We start from the raw sequence: 18,785 nt of genomic DNA on the forward strand, positions 1-18,785 counted from the left end.
GATCTTCCTTTGACAATACTATGGTGTGTGGGCCCAGGCATTTTGATGTTGCCAATGTCCCTGTTCATAATATCCTTGATATTGCCTCCCATACCCTTGAAGAGCAGGCTAGTTAGGCAGATGTGTATCATATTGGCTGGGTTGATGGATTACTCCACCTTTGTGTATAGGGATGACAGTGGCTGTCCTCTGTGCAGATGGGATGACACCAGTGCCTAGGCTGTGGTTGACTACAGTGCAGAATGTATCTGACAGCCCATGCCACTGTTCATGTGGGATGCAGCCAGAGATGGTATCATGAATATGGGGACCTCTGTGTGTTGCTTTTGAGAAGGCATTACAGACCTGCTTCCTGATGATGAGGGGAGGGTGTCAGGTGCTGTACATGAACATGTGTACCACTCTGGAGATAGGGGGGTGGTGCTTATACTTTACCTGTCTGCATCTGGTTGCCTATAAATATACTATATGTGCATGTGGTGTTATTGACCACCACTACAGAGCAGATTTGTGTGTTTCCTCTGGAATTGCAGACACATGTGTGGAAGGCCTAGTGATTTTCCTTGGTGGATGTTTCCAATTTGCACTCAAAGACAGCCTTAGGGTACATCACTTATGCCATTATTTGCCTGTACAGACCAATGTGATATTGCTTTTGATGCTGTACCTGTTCCTTCTTGGCCCATCCAGCAATTGTTTCCACCTATTATGGTATCTGTGTATTGCTGCTGTCTACCACAGGCATTTACCCTACCTTGAGGGAGATGATGTTGTCCTGTCAGGTACTGCTGAGTCCATACAGCTATATGGGTGCCCACATAGTATTGTGGTGTTGGGCTGGACACTGCTGATAGTTCAAAAAATGGGATGTTAGCTATGCAGCTACAGCTGCCTACTCTGAAGGGATTTGTAGTAATTTGTGTGCAGTTGATTCTGTATGACACTGTAAAGGGGGGGGGGCAGGGGAGATGGTGACCTGAGCAGTGATGGCTATGTGGTCAGATATTACCAAGGGGGATGGCACTATAGAAGTGCTACAGTGGCTACTCATGTTGGTTAGGACCAGGTACATGAGATTTCCACCTACCGTAGGATTGTTGACCAGCTGATCCACTGCATTGACATTGAAAAAGCAGAGGAATCTTTGTGCATTCATGTTCAGGTGGCATAGGTCAGGTACACTATAGTTGGGTATTTGGAGTCACCCAGGAGCAGGGTAGACAATTGAACCCTGTCAGATTCCAGCAGGTCCCAATAGGTGTGGTGGGTGTCCATAGTCATGGTTGGAGGACTGTAGCTAGCTATGATTTGAGTAGGTGTTTTGTCAACTGTTAACTGCACTTGGGATGTCATGCATGTGACATACTGTTTGGCCAGCCTGGAGGTGTGTATGTGTATGCTAATGTTTAACACTCCACCTCCTGTGCCTTTGTGGGCCTCCATTTGGGGTCTGAATGTATGATGGGATGAGTGACATGGCAAGGTTGGTGTCAGTGACTTCAAAAATGTTAGCATCCTATAGGAGAAGGTACGCTTGCATTGACATGGGTGTCTTTGTAAGACACCTAGCACCTGTTACAGCAAGACATCTGCACAAAGGCACACATAAGTGGTGGGCAAAGGCCAGTAAATAGTGCCACTTTATGAATCTAGCTGAAACACACTTATTTGCCAGCAAATACAGTGTCACACTCACAGGTGTACTCTGCAGAATATGGCACTTGACAATGAAATGTATGCTAATTTGTTATGACTTCAGTCTCTAATGGGTTGTCAGTGACATGCAAGACAATACACAACTGTCTGAGGCATTGACTACAAATATGAGGCAGACATGAGGTCAGTCTGCAAAAATCTGGACAGTTGTCAGGTATGGGCTCAGTATATTACATACAGTTCAACACACACATCTGCACCTGTCGTGTAGTATGCAAATACCCTATGTACATCTCTGACATTTGTAAGACAAGCATATGTATCAGAGTAGCATTCACAGGTGACATATGAGTAATTACAACATCCCATGGAGCTGGCTGACCAGTGACACACTCAGTATTGGACAACAGAGACTCATTAGTAATCATACATGAGCTGATCTTTGCTGGGGTGACTCAGGTGCCAGAGATGTGTGCCATGTCAATGCAGGCAGGGCAAGCAGTAATGGCCATAGGTGCTATACAGTAGCATGTGGGTCCAGCAGGTCTTGTTGCTGCCTAGTGTTTAATGTACCATTTGACATCATTGCATCCCCGATTCTGCATCCATTACCTGCTTACATGATTGACATACCTGTTATAGTACTCAGGAGTTTCCTCACAACAATGCAAATGATTAGTTTTATGTAGTCACAGTCTATATTTGTGTAGATGGGTTGAGACCTTTGTTACATAGTTAGCAGTTTGCCTTTTGTAGGTACTGCTTATGAGCAGGTGATGGCCTGTGCGCCAATTGGTGTCTCCCACATGCTACTTGCATCCAGTGCAGCTGTGTTGTCTTTCTATTTGCCAATGCCATAGCAACACAGTGCTATAATTATGACCTTCATGTGTGCCTTGCCCCTTTTCCTTCCCTGTGTGGAAGAAATTATGGAGGTGTGGGGTCTACAGCTTCACAGAAAGTAGGTGGGAATACCTGTCAGTAGAGGATATGTGGAGACAGCCCAGCAACATGGGGAACAAAGCTCAAGAATTGGGTACAGATTGTAAGTCAGTAGTGCTGTTATACACATAGAGGATTGCTAGTTTAACAGGGTTCATCTGGACATGCATTTTCTGTGTGACTTGACGTCTGACAGTGATATGTCTCTGACATACATCTCAACTGTCCTGATGTCCACAGACTGCCCAGGGGTCCACCTGTTATGTTTGGTGAGGTTTGTAGTCAGAGTAACTGTTGACATCCATTGGTGTTTCAGACATCATCTCCTTCAGGGATGTTATGTTACAACAAAGCCTGTGACTGTTGTAAACTGTTTCAGTTTGTAACACCTTTACATGAGATATGTCCCTCTTTCCAGCCCCCTGTCCCCCAAGTATGTCATGCTTTGTCCAGATGTCTTGCAGTAAGAGGGTCAGAGGTATGTGATATGATTATTTATTGACTATACTCAAGGTATCACCCCATTGACTTAGCAGACTCCTGGTAGTGGTATGTGGCAGTGGCCATGAATATGGTTTCAAACCCTGGACATTCTCTGCAAATCTATACATATGAAAGTTATGTATGTCTAGCCATTGTGAAGCAACCGCCAAGACTGTGTAGCAGTGTTGTGTGTAGATGTTTGTTTGGCTGGGTAAGGAGAGTAGCAGATGTGAGTGTCACAGATCCTTTTTCTATCTGACTGTGCATGCCAATCCACCTGCTGGTGGTTTATCAGGTGTGTATGGTTGTTGGGCCAGACTGAGAAAGGTCCAGTAACACCTCAGGATTCCCAGTGCACTGTGAGTTGGGCCAGTATCCGTCAGTGTATTTTGTGGCTGGGAATCAGGATATGTTTATCCAAACAGTTGTTCTACTCTAGAGTTCATTTGGGGTACTGGTATGTTGCCCTGACTGTGGTGCAAGTTGTTGTGGGTGGACATTTATGCACCAATATCTGCTTTTCACTACACTTCCATCCCTGTAGTTCATGATATATTTGGATATACATGGGTAATTGCCCAGAGATGATTTAGGTTAGTGTCGTTTTGGTCTTAGTGTGGTTCAGAAGGTGCTGGGTGACATCGTTGGTTGCTGTCACAGGTTTTTCCATTCTGATACATGACTGTGGACATAACTCTCCATTGTTCAGATGTCTAGACACTGTCCTGATGTGTGACTCATACATTTTGTCTGTTGGCCACAACAGTTATGGGGTTCTCAGAAATCACTGGGATGATGTGAGCATTGACATCAGTACATTTTGACATTCATTTGTATTTCAGACCTGGAATCTGTCTGGCATTGTATGTGAAACCACACCATGCAACTCTAGCAGACTTCTATGTGTATGACAGCCATATTTCAAATATGTCAGTATTATTTGCCCTTTACCCAGCCCATTTGTCAGGCTTTTTGCAGATTTGTTGCAGTAAAAGGTTGGTTATCTGTCTGTATATATTTGTATGAATATATATATATATATATATATATATATATATATATATATATGTGTGTGTGTGTGTGTATATATATATATATATACACACACACACACACACACACACACATGTTATATATATATGTATATATATATATATATATATATATATATATATATATATATATATATATATATATAGGTCTACTTTGAAACATCTAAAACCCATAACATCTAATTTCATAACATTGAGAACACAACATCTAAAACCCAAAACATTTAAAACCCATAACATCGAATTTCATAACATCTAACACTACAAATCACAAGAAAATAACATCCCCTCCACATATAACATCAGCAAACTACCAAACACACTTTTTATTATATATTTGCAGGGGGTCATGCCCCCCTTCACCTCCATAAATTAAATATATCAACTCCAAGATAGTACTACAGTGGGAACATTTTAATTTCCTAACCCTACTGTATCAAGCCCCCCTGCAGAAACGTAGTAAAATGTGTGTTTTGTAGTTTGTTGTCATTATATGTCGTTATATGTGGAGGGGATGTTATTTTCATGGGATTTGTACTGTTAGATGTTATGAAATTCAATGTTATGGGTTTTAGATGTTTTGGGTTTTAGATGTTCTGGTTTCAAAGTAGACCTACATATATGTATATATATATATATATATATATATATATGTATATATAGAGAGAGAGAGAGAGAGAGAGAGATATTGGGATGTATATATACATATATATGTATATAACTGTACTATGGATATATAATTCCCCATTATGGTGAATGACTGTTGTGCATGATATGTTTGTAAAATCATTATAAATTCCTACAGCTCAGATGGTGTAGAGGAATGTTGCTCAGAGGGTCCTGTGTTCTAGAGTAGGATGTGATTACTTTTTTCATTAATGATAAATGATCATAATGAATGATATGCTTGTAAAAGCATTATAGCTTCCCCCAGCTCAGATGGTGTAGTGGTACATTGTTGTGATTAGAGTGCACAGCATCCTGGGTTCAAGACATGGCAGGGCTGATTATTTTGTTGCCAGGCAGAACAAGGGCAGATGGAGACAGAGTGATTATAGCACCTTTTAACAGTTTTAAGTGGGTTTGCATGATTTTGCATGGTGCTAAGCATTGCTAAGAGATGGTTAAATAAACCTTCTTAGCTTCGCTTAGCACCACTCACTCCTGCTTACACCCGTGCTAATTTTCTTTAAAGAAAAGAAAAAAAGGGTAGTAGGAAAGTGGTGAAATGGGGGCAACCAGAGGGTAAAACATTATGAAAAGCAGGTAGAGATGTAGGGATGAGTGTAGGGAAGGACCATAGCTCTACATTTCTTCGGCAGCAACAGCTGTGACTGATGTAGCAAATTTGGAATTTACAGCCTCACACCCCACAGGGAAGGGTGCACAGATGGCCCTCAATGTGGTGCAGCTGCCCACCCAACTCTTCTCAGATGGCGCTGTGCACCAAACCTTGGAACTGACTGCAGATGACAGTCTTCAGTCTATGCCCTCTCCCAGGGGGGAAATGGGCCCCATCCCCTGAGGCAGTTCCACCTGAAGGTGGTGCAGAACTTGTGGATAAAGAAGTCCTGGGTTGGGTCACAGACGTTCTGGGGCCCGGTGCCATGGCCAGATGAGGCAGGACAGGAGTATCCACCAGGATCTGCTTTCCCAAATGTGCTATGGCACTGAGTTTTTAAAAATGCGTTAGTTAATCAAGAACAATATATTTCCAGATTCATTATAACAGCATGCATGGATGTTCCAATTAATCCCATAAAACAGATTTGGAACAGCTGCATAGCAAAACAAACACATGCATAAATGGAACCACAATATGCATCATACAAGCATGACAGTAAAGTAACATTGACGGCAACAGGCCACCAGCAATGGTATTATTACAAGGTATGTTAACATGCAACCAAATATATGAACAATAATAGAACACAAGTCCCAACATTAGGTTTGGAGTATAACATACACATAGTATATGAATTATTGTATTGATCCAGATGAGGGGGGACAAAAAGTCTGTAACAACAGTTTATGCTTTTATTTTTCACAACAGTACTGCTCAGTACTCTATGGTTCTGCCCTCACTTTACATCTGCAAATCACGAAAAAACAACTGCAAACCAAAAACAAACATGACAATCAAGTTGACAGCTACAATCCTTTATTCTATGAAGCGCTTTTCATTCAGGTACAATTCTTGAATTTCTTCAGATAAAAAAAACAATAAATTAATCACATTTAAATAGCAGATCAAGCTAGTCAGCTGATGTTCAGACCTTACTGATTTAAAGGTCCATACTTGTTACTTGATTAAGAAATAAACATTCCTATATGCCCAAAGATTTAAAATATATAAAAGTGTATAAGTATATAGTTTATAAAATGTGTATTAAATAAAATAAAAATCTTATATTATTAAAATTTTATAACTAACTTTTAGACTGACTATTATCTTTCAGCAGCAATTCATTATAATCCACAACAAACCTTTTTATTCTTATACATAGATTTATACCATGTGTTTTTCTTTACCTTGAACATTTATCGTAATACAAAACATTTTTCTTCTACTCTGAGTTATAAAAATTACTTGCAATAAAAGTATATTTGTAATTCAAACCTATATATACTTTACTTTTGGTTCAATATATGTATATATATATTACTATCAACCCAAACTTTTAATTTTTAATATAGGCATTATTGAACACATGTCATTTAGGCCCGGATTATTATAAGCATACAGACGTATTTGCCATAACAATTACATTCTTCAAAGTTCTAATTCCATAGCTCCCACCCTTACATTTACTACCACTTGTTCCAATATCCAAAATTTAAACTCGTGCTTAGGGTATTCTTGAATGTGTTTAGCTAAAGCACTATCCTGATTGAATGTGTTGATACTATACAAATGGTCATATAGTCGGTCCCTTAGTCTACGTATTGTTTTACCAATATAGTAACTAACACAGTGTTGACACTTAGCTAAATATACAACCATTTTGGAATTACAATTGTAATTACCTTTACTCACCAGTACCCTTTTTTTAATAGTGATTGATTTACCAACCAGTATATATTTACAATATGGGCAACCACAACATTGTTGCATGCCCTTAAGTTTATTAATCGTGGTATGTGTGCTTTCAAACAAATTCTTGAAGTTTTTATCTCTTCTTGTAGTAAATTTTGGAATTGGTCCTAACTTGTCCAATAATTCCTTATTTTGTGTGATGATATTCCAATTTTTACATACAATATTTTTTATATATTGGAAATCCATATTAAGTGTGACCACAAAATTGATAGTATGATTATATGTACTCATACTTCGATTGTTACTTAGCACTGCCTCCTGTGATGTTTCTAAGGTATTAGTGTTTTCTGAGGTTATAATATCCTCATCAACTCTGTTGTTTCCCAATATGGGTTTGTATATCCCTCTAGATCTTTTATCTTCTACTTCATTTATGATGTTTTCCAATAATTCAACAGGGTATGCTCTTTTAACAAACATTTGTCTTAATAAATGACATTCAAATACAAAATCATCTTCCTGTGTAGTCATTCGTGCCCCCCTTACAAGCTGTCCCTTCAACACCGACCTTTTTTGGTGGAAGGGATGTGCGCTTGAAAAGTGGAGAAATGTATTGGAGTAAGATGGCTTTCGATAAATTTTTGTTTCATATCTTTTGTCTATATTATTTTTAACTAATAGTACATCCAAATATGCTATTTCCTTTTCATCAAAATTGTATGTAAATTCAAGAAATTCTGTAGTTTGATTGAAATATTCGACTAGATGTTTCGCCTGCTCTTTATTTCCTTTAAGTAGAATGAACATATCATCCAAATACCCCGTAAAATATACTATCTGTACATTAATCTCCTCTTTGTTAAATACATAAGAGCGTTCCCAATAATTCATCATTAAATTAGCGGAACTTGAACCGCATGGCGACACCATGGCCACTCCTTTTCTTTGATGATAAAAATTGTTTTTAAAGTAGATGTAATTATGGGGTAGTACAATATTTAGCAGTTCTTCTATCAATGCTATTTCTGTTGGTGGAGCCCCCTTACTAACAAGGTTGAGGGACACCCATTCTGTCCCTAAGTCCTGGGGTATTGAAGTGTACAAATCCTTTATATCAACTGTAAGAAAGTTATATTGGTCATCAAACTCTAACTCATTCATCTTCTCTAAGAAGGACCTTGAGTCCCTGCATATTCCAGTTTCATTAACCACATATTTTTTGAGTAGTGAGTCGACCACCTTTGCACATGCATAGGTTGCTGAGTTTCTACCATCTATAATGGGTTTAAAAGGCGGATCCATTAAGTTTTTATGGATTTTAGGCACCCTGAAAATTGTCTGTGCTATAGGTGCTGGCATAATCATGTAATTATACAAGTCCAAATCGATCCTGCCTTCAATAAATGGGTCATTGATATAAATTTTAATCCTTTGATTCGCCTGATTATATTCATTCAATGAAGCTTTAACATATGAATCGGAGTCCAGTATTGATTCTATTCTATTCTCATAATCAATCGGGTCCATGAAGACCAGACCACCCCTTTTATCTGGTCTCATGATCCGAACTTTTGATTGTTAGCAGATGAATTAAATGAAGTAAGCACAACATTGGATGTACAAATGAAATCACATCCTGATTTTGAAAGATATAAATATGAATACATTCATATTTTTCAAAGAATAGATTCATACATGATGAAAGCAAAAGGCATAAAATGTAAAAAACTTGAGCGTGACTGTTTACAGTATCAAAATGGTACAGCTTAACCACACCCACCTCCAGCACAGCAATGGAAAACACGAGGTAATGGAATGGAAGCTGGTATATACTCACATACCAATCAGGATAACAATGCACCATTTTGCTGACAAGAGACTAATACACATGATAGTAATATGGAAAATGACAACATTGAGCCTACAAGACAACAGAATAATATAGACACACAACCAAATACACCTTCAAATGGAACAAATAATGAAGGTGGATTGCGGAAAAAGTGAACGTACACAGAATTTAAATAATAATGGTAATAATGGTGGCAATGTGAGGTCAAACAATAATAATTAGTGGTCTAATAATCAACAGGGTTTTCAGAGAGGAAGAGCACAGAACAGACGTAATCAACGAAAGAAGCACAACAAATGGAGATAGTTGAAGTTGTGGATGAAAATAACCTTTCAGTTATCACTAACTCTGAAGGAGACTTTTCTGTGTATAACATTTCCTCAGTAAACGTCTGGAGTTGATTTATTAAATGTGCTAGCTAAAGGTTTTACTTTTGTTCCATCAAAAAGAATACATGTTACCAACCATGTAATAGATTTGAAAATGTATGTTAGAAAATTAAATTTACACGTATTGTTGGGAAACATAAATCAACCACAGATGCAACAATACAGAATTGCTAGCACTTACAACCCACCACTGCATAATTTATTGTATACCTTTGAGAAGGCATGTGAGATTGACTTTAGATATCACAACCTATGGAAAAAGGAGGTAGTATCTAAAGGGAATTTAACAAAAGAAGAACAGGAATGTATTGAATATCTTAAACAATCAAAAGTTTGGATCATGAGACCAGATAAAGGGGGTGGTCTGGTCTTCATGGACCAGATTGATTATGAGAATAGAACAGAATCAATATTGGATTCCGATTCATATGTTAAAGCTTCATTGAATGAATATAATCAGGCGAATCACAGGATTAAAGTTGATATCAATGACCTATTTATTGAAGGCAGGATCGATTTGGACATGTATAATTGCATGATTATGCCAGCACCTATAGCACAGACAATTTTCAGGGTGCCTAAAATCCACAAAAACTTAATGGATCCACCTTTTAGACCCATTATAGATGGTAGAAACTCCGCAACCTATGGAGGTGCAAAGGTGGTCGACTCACTACTCAAAAAATATGTGGTTAATGAAACTGGAATATGCAGGGACTCATGGTCCTTCTTAGAGAAGATGAATGAGTTAGAGTTTGATGACCAATATAACTTTCTTACAGTTGATGTAAGGGATTTGTACACTTCAATACCCCAGGACCTAGGGACAGAATGGGTGTCCCTCAACCTTGTCAGTAAGGGGGCTCCACCAACAGAAATAGCATTGATAGAAGAACTACTAAATATTGTACTATCCCATAATTACATCTACTTTAAAAACAATTTTTATCATCAAAGAAAAGGAGTGGCCATGGGGTCGCCATGCGGTTCAAGTTTCGCTAATTTAGTATTGAATTATTGGAAACGCTCTTATGTATTTAACAAAAAGGAAATTAATGTACAGATAGTATATTTTACACGGTATTTGGATGATATATTCATTCTACTTAAAGGGAATAAAGAGCAGGCTAAACATCTAGTCGAATATTTCAATCAAACTACAGAATTTCTTGAATTTACATACAATTTTGATGAAAAGGAAATAACATATTTGGATGTACTATTAGTTAAAAATAATATAGACAAAAGATATGAAGCAATTATTTATCGAAAGCCATCTTACTGCAATACATTTCTCCACTTTTCAAGCACACATCCCTTCCACCAAAAAAAGGTTGGTGGTGAAGGGACAGCTTGTAAGGGTGGCACGAATGACTACAAAGGAGGATGATTTTGTATTTGAATTTCATTTAATAAGACAAATGTTTGTTAAAAGAGCATACCCTGTTGAATTATTGGAAAACATCATAAATGAAGTAGTAGATAAAAGATCTAGAGGGATATACAAACCCATATTGGGAAACAACAGAGTTGATGAGGCTATTATAACCTCAGGAAACACTGGTACCTTAGAAACGTCACAGGAGTCAGTGCTAAGTAACAATCGAAGTATGAGTACATATAATCATACTATCAATTTTGTGGTCACACTTAATATGGATTTCCAATATGTAAAAAATATTGTATGTAAAAATTGGAATATCATCACACAAGATAAGGAATTATTGGACAAGTTAGGACTAATTCCAAAATTTACTACAAGAAGAGATAAAAACTTCATTAATTTGTTTGAAAGCACACACACCATGATTAATAAACTTAAGGGCATGCAACAATGTTGTGGTTGCCCATTTTGTAAATATATACTGGTTGGTAAATCAATCACCATTAATAAAAGGGTATTGATGAGTAAAGGTAATGACAATTGTAATTCCAAAATGGTTGTATATTTAGCTATGTGTCAATACTGTGTTAGTTACTATATTGGTAAAACAATACGTAGACTAAGGGACCAAATATATGACCATAAACAATACGTAGACTAAGGGACCAAATATATGACCATTTATATAGTTTCAACACATCCAATCAGGATAGTGCTTTAGCTAACCACATTCAAGAATACCCTACGCATGAGTTTAAATTTTGGATATTGGAACAAGTGGTAGTAAATGTGGGAGAGGGGCTATGGAATTAGAACTTGAAAGAACGGAATTGTTATGGCAAATACGTCTGTATGCTTATAATAATCCGGGCCTAAATGACATGTGTTCAATAATGCCTATATTAAAAATTAAAAGTTTAGGTAGATAGTAATATATATACATATACTGAACCAAAAGTAAAGTATATATATGTTTGAATTACAAATATTATTTTATTGCAAGTAATTTTTATAACTCAGAGTGGAAGAAAAATGTTTTGTATTATGATAAAAGTTCAAGGTAAAGAAAAACACATGGTATAAATCTATGTATAAGAATAAAAAGGTTTGCTGCAGAGTGTAATGAATTGCTGCTGAAAGATAATAGTCAGTCTAAAAGTTAGTTATAAAACTCACTTTACATTTGCCTATGGTTCATAGCTTCTGTAGCAAAAACATGTATGTTAAACTTTCAGCCTGGAATGGTATTGGTCAAACTGTGACAACTCTAGTTACATGAGTAGACATGACTTGTACATGTCAGGGTTACATATCTAGCGCATGAGCGGCACCCTGAACTGCTGTTATATGAGTGCGCCACTAGCATATTTTAGCTGGTTTCCTATCTGTGTCCAGGATTATTGGCACCATTGACCAGTAGCTGTGACAGCATGACACTTCAGAGGCATGTATCAGGAAGAGTGCATGTTGTATGTACCTATCCTGCTCTAATTTGCAGACATGTGGTGGGACAGTTAAACAGTTGTACTCAGTTTATTAGTATATCCTTCATACAGCTACTATTAACATTTCCTTACCTGTACAACCTGTGGACAAAATATCTGTTTACACTACCTGACTGTTTTTATATTTATTCCTGATTCCTTGTGTGTAGATATGCACACATCTTACTACCACTCCCTGGATTTGAACCATGTCTCTGTGTGTAAAATTAACAACAAAGCTATTTCTCATCACACTGAGCTACCGGGGAACTGCTTTTGCTAGTTTCACTGTTTTTTGCCTAATAGTCTCTTGGTAAGAGTGTCTGTACTTGTAATCCTGTGATGCATGCATGACAGTTATTGTACTGTGCATTAATCCTTTGGATTACTACAATCTGTAAAGCAAAGGTTAACAGAAGGCAATGCTGGATGGAACACAGTTTGAAACTTTACACATTACTATTCAGGGTTCAGAGCTTAGTGCAGTATATATTTCACATTTCAGTTATATCTTGTTTTACAGCTCCATCTACAGTTTTTCTTACAGCTGGTTCACAGAAGAAGCTCAGTTAATGTATGCTGTTACAGCCACATTTGCTGTGAAAAATCTGTATACATTCTAAATGTCTACAACATACCAGAATAAACACAACAGGTTTTCTTGTAGGTAGTTTTATTGCACATCAGTATTAGTCTGTCAAGCATTTTTATTTATTCAGTTCACACAGTAACAGTATACCTACTAACAGTAAGCAACGCACTCCTTCTTAGCTATTTGAACAATATACTGCAAAACAGATTTATACTCACCAGCCTGTCAGTGCATCCTCAGCAGTCTGTCACCATGGGCTTCGATGTTCATTGTCCTCTCTGCTGCAGCTGTAGGGGAGAGAAACAAACATCATGCATACCTGTTTATCACATTCTCAGGCTAGTATTTGCTACAAACTGCTTGATAGTGATACTTACTCACTACTGGAACATTCTGTGCCCATGCATCTTGGATCCATTAGGCCAAGAGTACCCCCTTCCTTCACTTTAGCTCAGCATAGTGGTGCTGTACTTGCTCACCAGTCGGCAGGATGCCAGTAGCACTGGTGAGATCACATGCGAAACAGTCCCAGGCCTCCATTTTGTATTGTGAGCCCTGGTATTGATCCTGCAGCAGTCTTTTATCATGTTTTTTGACAAGGAGTCCAACCCTGACCCTGCACTCCTGAATGCTACAGAGCTGCCCCAAAAAGCACACTCCCTCTCACACGCCAGATATGTTCCTGCAGAGATGACACTAAAGAGATTATGGCTGTGCTCCCACCTGCACAGTTTAAATAAGATCATATTCCTGCCCTTGGTCATCACTTGACCATTTCAAAAATGCTGATCACAGCTTAGCAATGTGCAAACCCACCAAGCTGGGTTGAACAGTGCTTAAAGGGGTAATTGCTGAGAACTGCTTAACAGTGCGCACATCCGCTTAGCTGAGCTACCTGCTGCTTAGCAATCATGTGTAATCGATGCTTAAACCTGATAAATATAGCTGGGCATTGCTGAACTTTTCATTTTAAAACAATATCAGGTTAATGACTTCATTTAGTAGGTGTACATGATTTACTTTACATGATATCCCTCTATGTGCTTTCATTACATTAGCAGGGTGTGTGACTATACTGTATGGGACACTTGTGTATACATGGGTGATTTCACATGTTACATGCACTCACACTTCTATTTTACACCAACTACACTACCCTGGTTGACAAAAAAACAGTTACTACATACTTTAAGTTTAAAAAAATAATTTTACTCTGCTTTCCCATATAAAAATAACTTGCCTGTTTTGATATTTGAACCGTGAATACCAGCTCACAAAGCCAGGATTCTAACCACTACACTATCTTAGTGTATGGATTTCAGCTGTATATTTCTATTTATCTCCTATGGGATATGTAAGCAATGCTAAGCAGACGGCCATAACATGCACCCCTGCTTAGCTATGCTTAAACATTCCTTAGCATGTAAAAAAAGATTTATTATTATATAATTATGTTATATAGTGAGTATTGTGGTTTTCAGACAAATCATCGAGGACTGCAGTCAGGACATAATGGCATAAATCTCACTTTCAGGCTTCTATCCTTCAGAAATTCATGCTAATGCATATCCTATTTTCTATCAACTTTCTAAGTTTGTGACGGAAATATTTAAGTACTGTCCCTTTTTAGTGCTTTGTCCGCCCTATTATTTCTGCCTTTGTCCACATGGACTGCTGTCATGGAATAATGGCATACATTTGACTTTCAGACTTCTATCCTTCAGACATTTATGCTAATGCATGACCTGTTTTCTATCACCTTTCTAAGTTTGTGAGGGCGATATTTAAAAAGTGTCCCTTTTTAGGGCTGTGTCCCCCCATTATTTGTGCCTTTGTCCACATTTCTTCAATAATAATGTTGGTTGTTGGGGAATAGGAGAGAGGAGTAAATGGGTTGGTAGGGGAGGGGGTATAATTTACTTAAGTTTGGTAACAAGTACCAAGGTGACGTGTGATAAGCAGAGTACATAAGATTGATAGTATGCAAATCATTGTGCATAATATAGTGTGCAGGATATTGGACTGACTTAGAAAGGCAGTAAGTAGTAAGTAGTCTGGGAAAGGATGGAATGGGGTACAGTGATGTCAAGCTTGAATAATTAATGGAACAGTGGTAATTGTATAGTGATTGGATAATTAAATGGGAGGCATGTTTAGTGGTTGGTTATAAATTTAGAGGTAGTGGAGGGGTGGGAATTGGGGGTAGGGGAGCACAGTAAGCCCATGCGTAACAAGAGGAAATGGAGAGGGTAGACCTTGAGTGTAGCTTAGTGAATGAAAAAGTTACTAGAGCAATGTTACACTTCTTAATAAGCTAATAGGAGGTCATTTCTTGATACAGATATAATCTGATTATCCCTGGAGGTATTGTGCAGTAGTATAGAAGAGAACAAAAGGAGCTATGCAAATGTTAATATGTTTTCAGTGATTTTTTAAGCTTTATTTTAATTAGGTAGGAGAAATGACTATGGGAGGACTTAAGCAAGGACAGCAGCTGTTGGCTCTGACAGTACACTCACCAATTACAGATTTTATGTAGCACAAACTGTATTTAGTTGCACAGCATGTAGAGAATTTGAAAATTCCCTTTAGATAGACATACATTATTTACAGGTTGCAGTTGTGGCTGAAAATTCAGGGGGGTAGTTTCTTTTTTCAGGCAAAAACAACTGGTTTGTGGAATGGATTTACAGGTTGCAGTCATGGCCAGTAACACAGGGGGAAGTCTCTTTTTTCAGTCAAGAACAAATGGTTTGTGGAATATATTTACAGGTTGCAGTCATGCCTGATAATGCAGGGCGAAGTTTCTTTTTTCATGCAGGTTTGTGGGTTTTTGGTGTACCTGACACCAGAGAACCAAACAGCTGCAGTGCAAAATATAAAAAAATTCTTATCTATTTATCATATGATATTGCTTGATGCTAGATAAATCCAAACACGTGATGCATAATTCAGTCTTCACTGTGATGGTGGAATGGCAAACATGTACAATGTATAAATAATCATGGATTCAAACACATGCCTTACTAAGGCAAAAACATACAAAACAGTGTCATATTTCTTTACATCTCAGAAAAAAGTCTTAGTAATTCTCTTAGGAAAGCCAAATTGCATATAATAGCATCAACAGTATCAAATAAAGCATTTCTCTGTGAGAAATGAGGATTAGAAGGAACACCCAGCTTAATACTTATACAGTTGATAGCTAGGTGACAACATTATTACCTAACGCAAATTGCCTAAATTTCTCATGCCACAAGAGATTTTGGTTTATGATTCTGACAGTGCACACTTGACTGGATGATATCATCATCATTTAATATGGCAATGTTTCTGCTGAAAAAGGAAATAAATGTTGAAGAGCACAATAATAGTACTTAGCTACACATTATATATGCATTAGAAGCCCCCTCTATACATCAAAACAGACAAACATGCACGCACAGCACTCAATCACTGCTGTAGTCAAACCACCTATTTATTTACATAGTCTAGAGAGCACAAAATCAACACCCTGCCACACAGGATAAGTCATACTACAACTGTGTTTCCAAAACTGGGTTTTGCTTCAGGATACTTCAGGGTTAAAGGGTTGTCCTATGCCAGTGAAAATAGGCCTCCAAAGTGGAAATTTACATAAGGAATATTGCCACAGAACCAATTGTATATGACAGTATACACGTTCACACTATTTAAGCAATGTTGGATCAGAACCCCATAACTATCCAGTTATAAAACCTACAGACCAGAGTATTAACTGCAGGTTTCACAGGAGAAGTTTGACTTTTATAGTGAGAGAGTGCACTTAGGAAAGGATGACCTCATCAGTGTGCTGCAGAGAAAATCATTATTGTCATCATTCCCCTTATTCCCAATTTCTGCTTGAGGTCAGGCTGTCATGTCAACTGTTGCCATCTCTCTCTACTCAATGCTACTCTCCTGCCTTCTTCAACATTCATACCTGACTGGCAGAGGTCATCTCTCACACAATTCATCCACATCTTTGCTGGGTTCCCTCATTTCCTCTTGCTTTCTTCCTGTCTGTCTCAAAGCTTCTTTACAAGATTGTCTTGTGCTTTTCTGCACATGTACCACTGTAATCTATTAAGTTTGACATTTTCTGCAATTGGAGCTACTTTGGCTACTACTCTTATCTCCTCACTTCTTTGTCTGTCGCACAGTGTGCAATTTACCTCCCATCTCAGGCACGTCATCTCCATCACCTCTAATTTATCAGTTGCTCTGCCTTTACTGCCTAGGTGTCTGTACAACACAGTAGTACTGGTCACACCACTGTTTTGTACACCTTCCATTTCAGCTTCTTTGGTATTCTTCTTTCATGCACTACCTCTGATACTCTGTGCCAGTTGGCTGCAGCCCCTTTGATTATACCTGTTACAGCAAGACATCTGCACAAAGGCACACATAAGTGGTGGGCAAAGGCCAGTAAATAGTGTCACTTTATGAATCTAGCTGAAACACACTTATTTGCCATCAAATACAGTGTCACACTCACAGGTGTACTCTGCAGAATATGACACCTGACAATGAAATGTATGCTAATTTGTTATGACTTCAGTCTCTAATGGGTTGTCAGTGACGTGCAAGACAATCCACAACTGTCTGAGGCATTGACTACAAATATGAGGCAGACATGAGGTCAGTCTGCAAAAATCTGGACAGTTGTCAGGTATGGGCTCAGTATATTACATACAGTTCAACACACACATCTGCACCTGTCGTGTAGTATGCAAGTACCCTATGTACATCTCTGACATTTGTAAGACAAGCATATGTATCAGAGTAGCATTCACATGTGACATATGAGTAATTACAACATCCCATGGAGCTGGCTGACCAGTGATACACTCAGTATTGGACAACAGAGACTCATTAGTAATCATACATGAGCTGATCTTTGCTGGGGTGACTCAGGTGCCAGAGATGTGCGCCATGTCAATGCAGGCAGGGCAAGCAGTAATGGCCATAGGTGCTATACAGTAGCATGTGGGTCCAGCAGGTCTTGTTGCTGCCTAGTGTTTAATGTACCATTTGACATCATTGCATCCCCAATTCTGCATTCCATTACCTGCTTACATGATTGACATACCTGTTATAGCACTCAGGAGTTTCCTCACAACAATGCAAATGATTAGTTTTATGTAGTCACAGTCTATATTTGTGTAGATGGGTTGAGATCTTTGTTACATAGTTAGCAGTTTGCCTTTTGTAGGTACTGCTTATGAGCAGGTGATGGCCTGTGCACCAATTGGTGTCTCCCACATGCTACTTGCATCCAGTGCAGCTGTGTTGTCTTTCTATTTGTCGATGCCATAGCAACACAGTGCTATAATTATGACCTTCATGTGTGCCTTGCCCCTTTTCCTTCCCTGTGTGGAAGACATTTTGGAGGTGTGGGGTCTACAGCTTCACAGACAGTAGGTGGGAATACCTGTCAGTAGAGGATATGTGGAGACAGCCCAGCAACATGGGGAACAAAGCTCAAGAATTGGGTACAGATTGTAAGTCAGTAGTGCTGTTATACACATAGAGGATTGCTAGTTTAACAGGATTCATCTGGACATGCATTTTCTGTGTGACTTGACATCTGACAGTGATATGTCTCTGACATACATCTCAACTGTCCTGATGTCCACAGACTGCCCAGGGGTTCACCTGTTATGTTTGGTGAGGTTTGTAGTCAGAGTAACTGTTGACATCCATTGGTGTTTTGGACATCATCTCCTTCAGGGATGTTATGTTACAACAAAGCCTGTGACTGTTGTCAACTATTTCAGTTTGTAACACCTTTACATGAGATATGTCCCTCTTTCCAGCCCCCTGTCCCCCAAGTATGTCATGCTTTGTCCAGATGTCTTGCAGTAAGAGGGTCAGAGGTATGTGATATCAT

Source organism: Protopterus annectens, chromosome 4.part0 (assembly GCF_019279795.1).
Source record: "Protopterus annectens isolate FY-2018-M chromosome 4.part0, PAN1.0, whole genome shotgun sequence".
NCBI classification, from domain to species: domain Eukaryota; kingdom Metazoa; phylum Chordata; order Ceratodontiformes; family Protopteridae; genus Protopterus; species Protopterus annectens.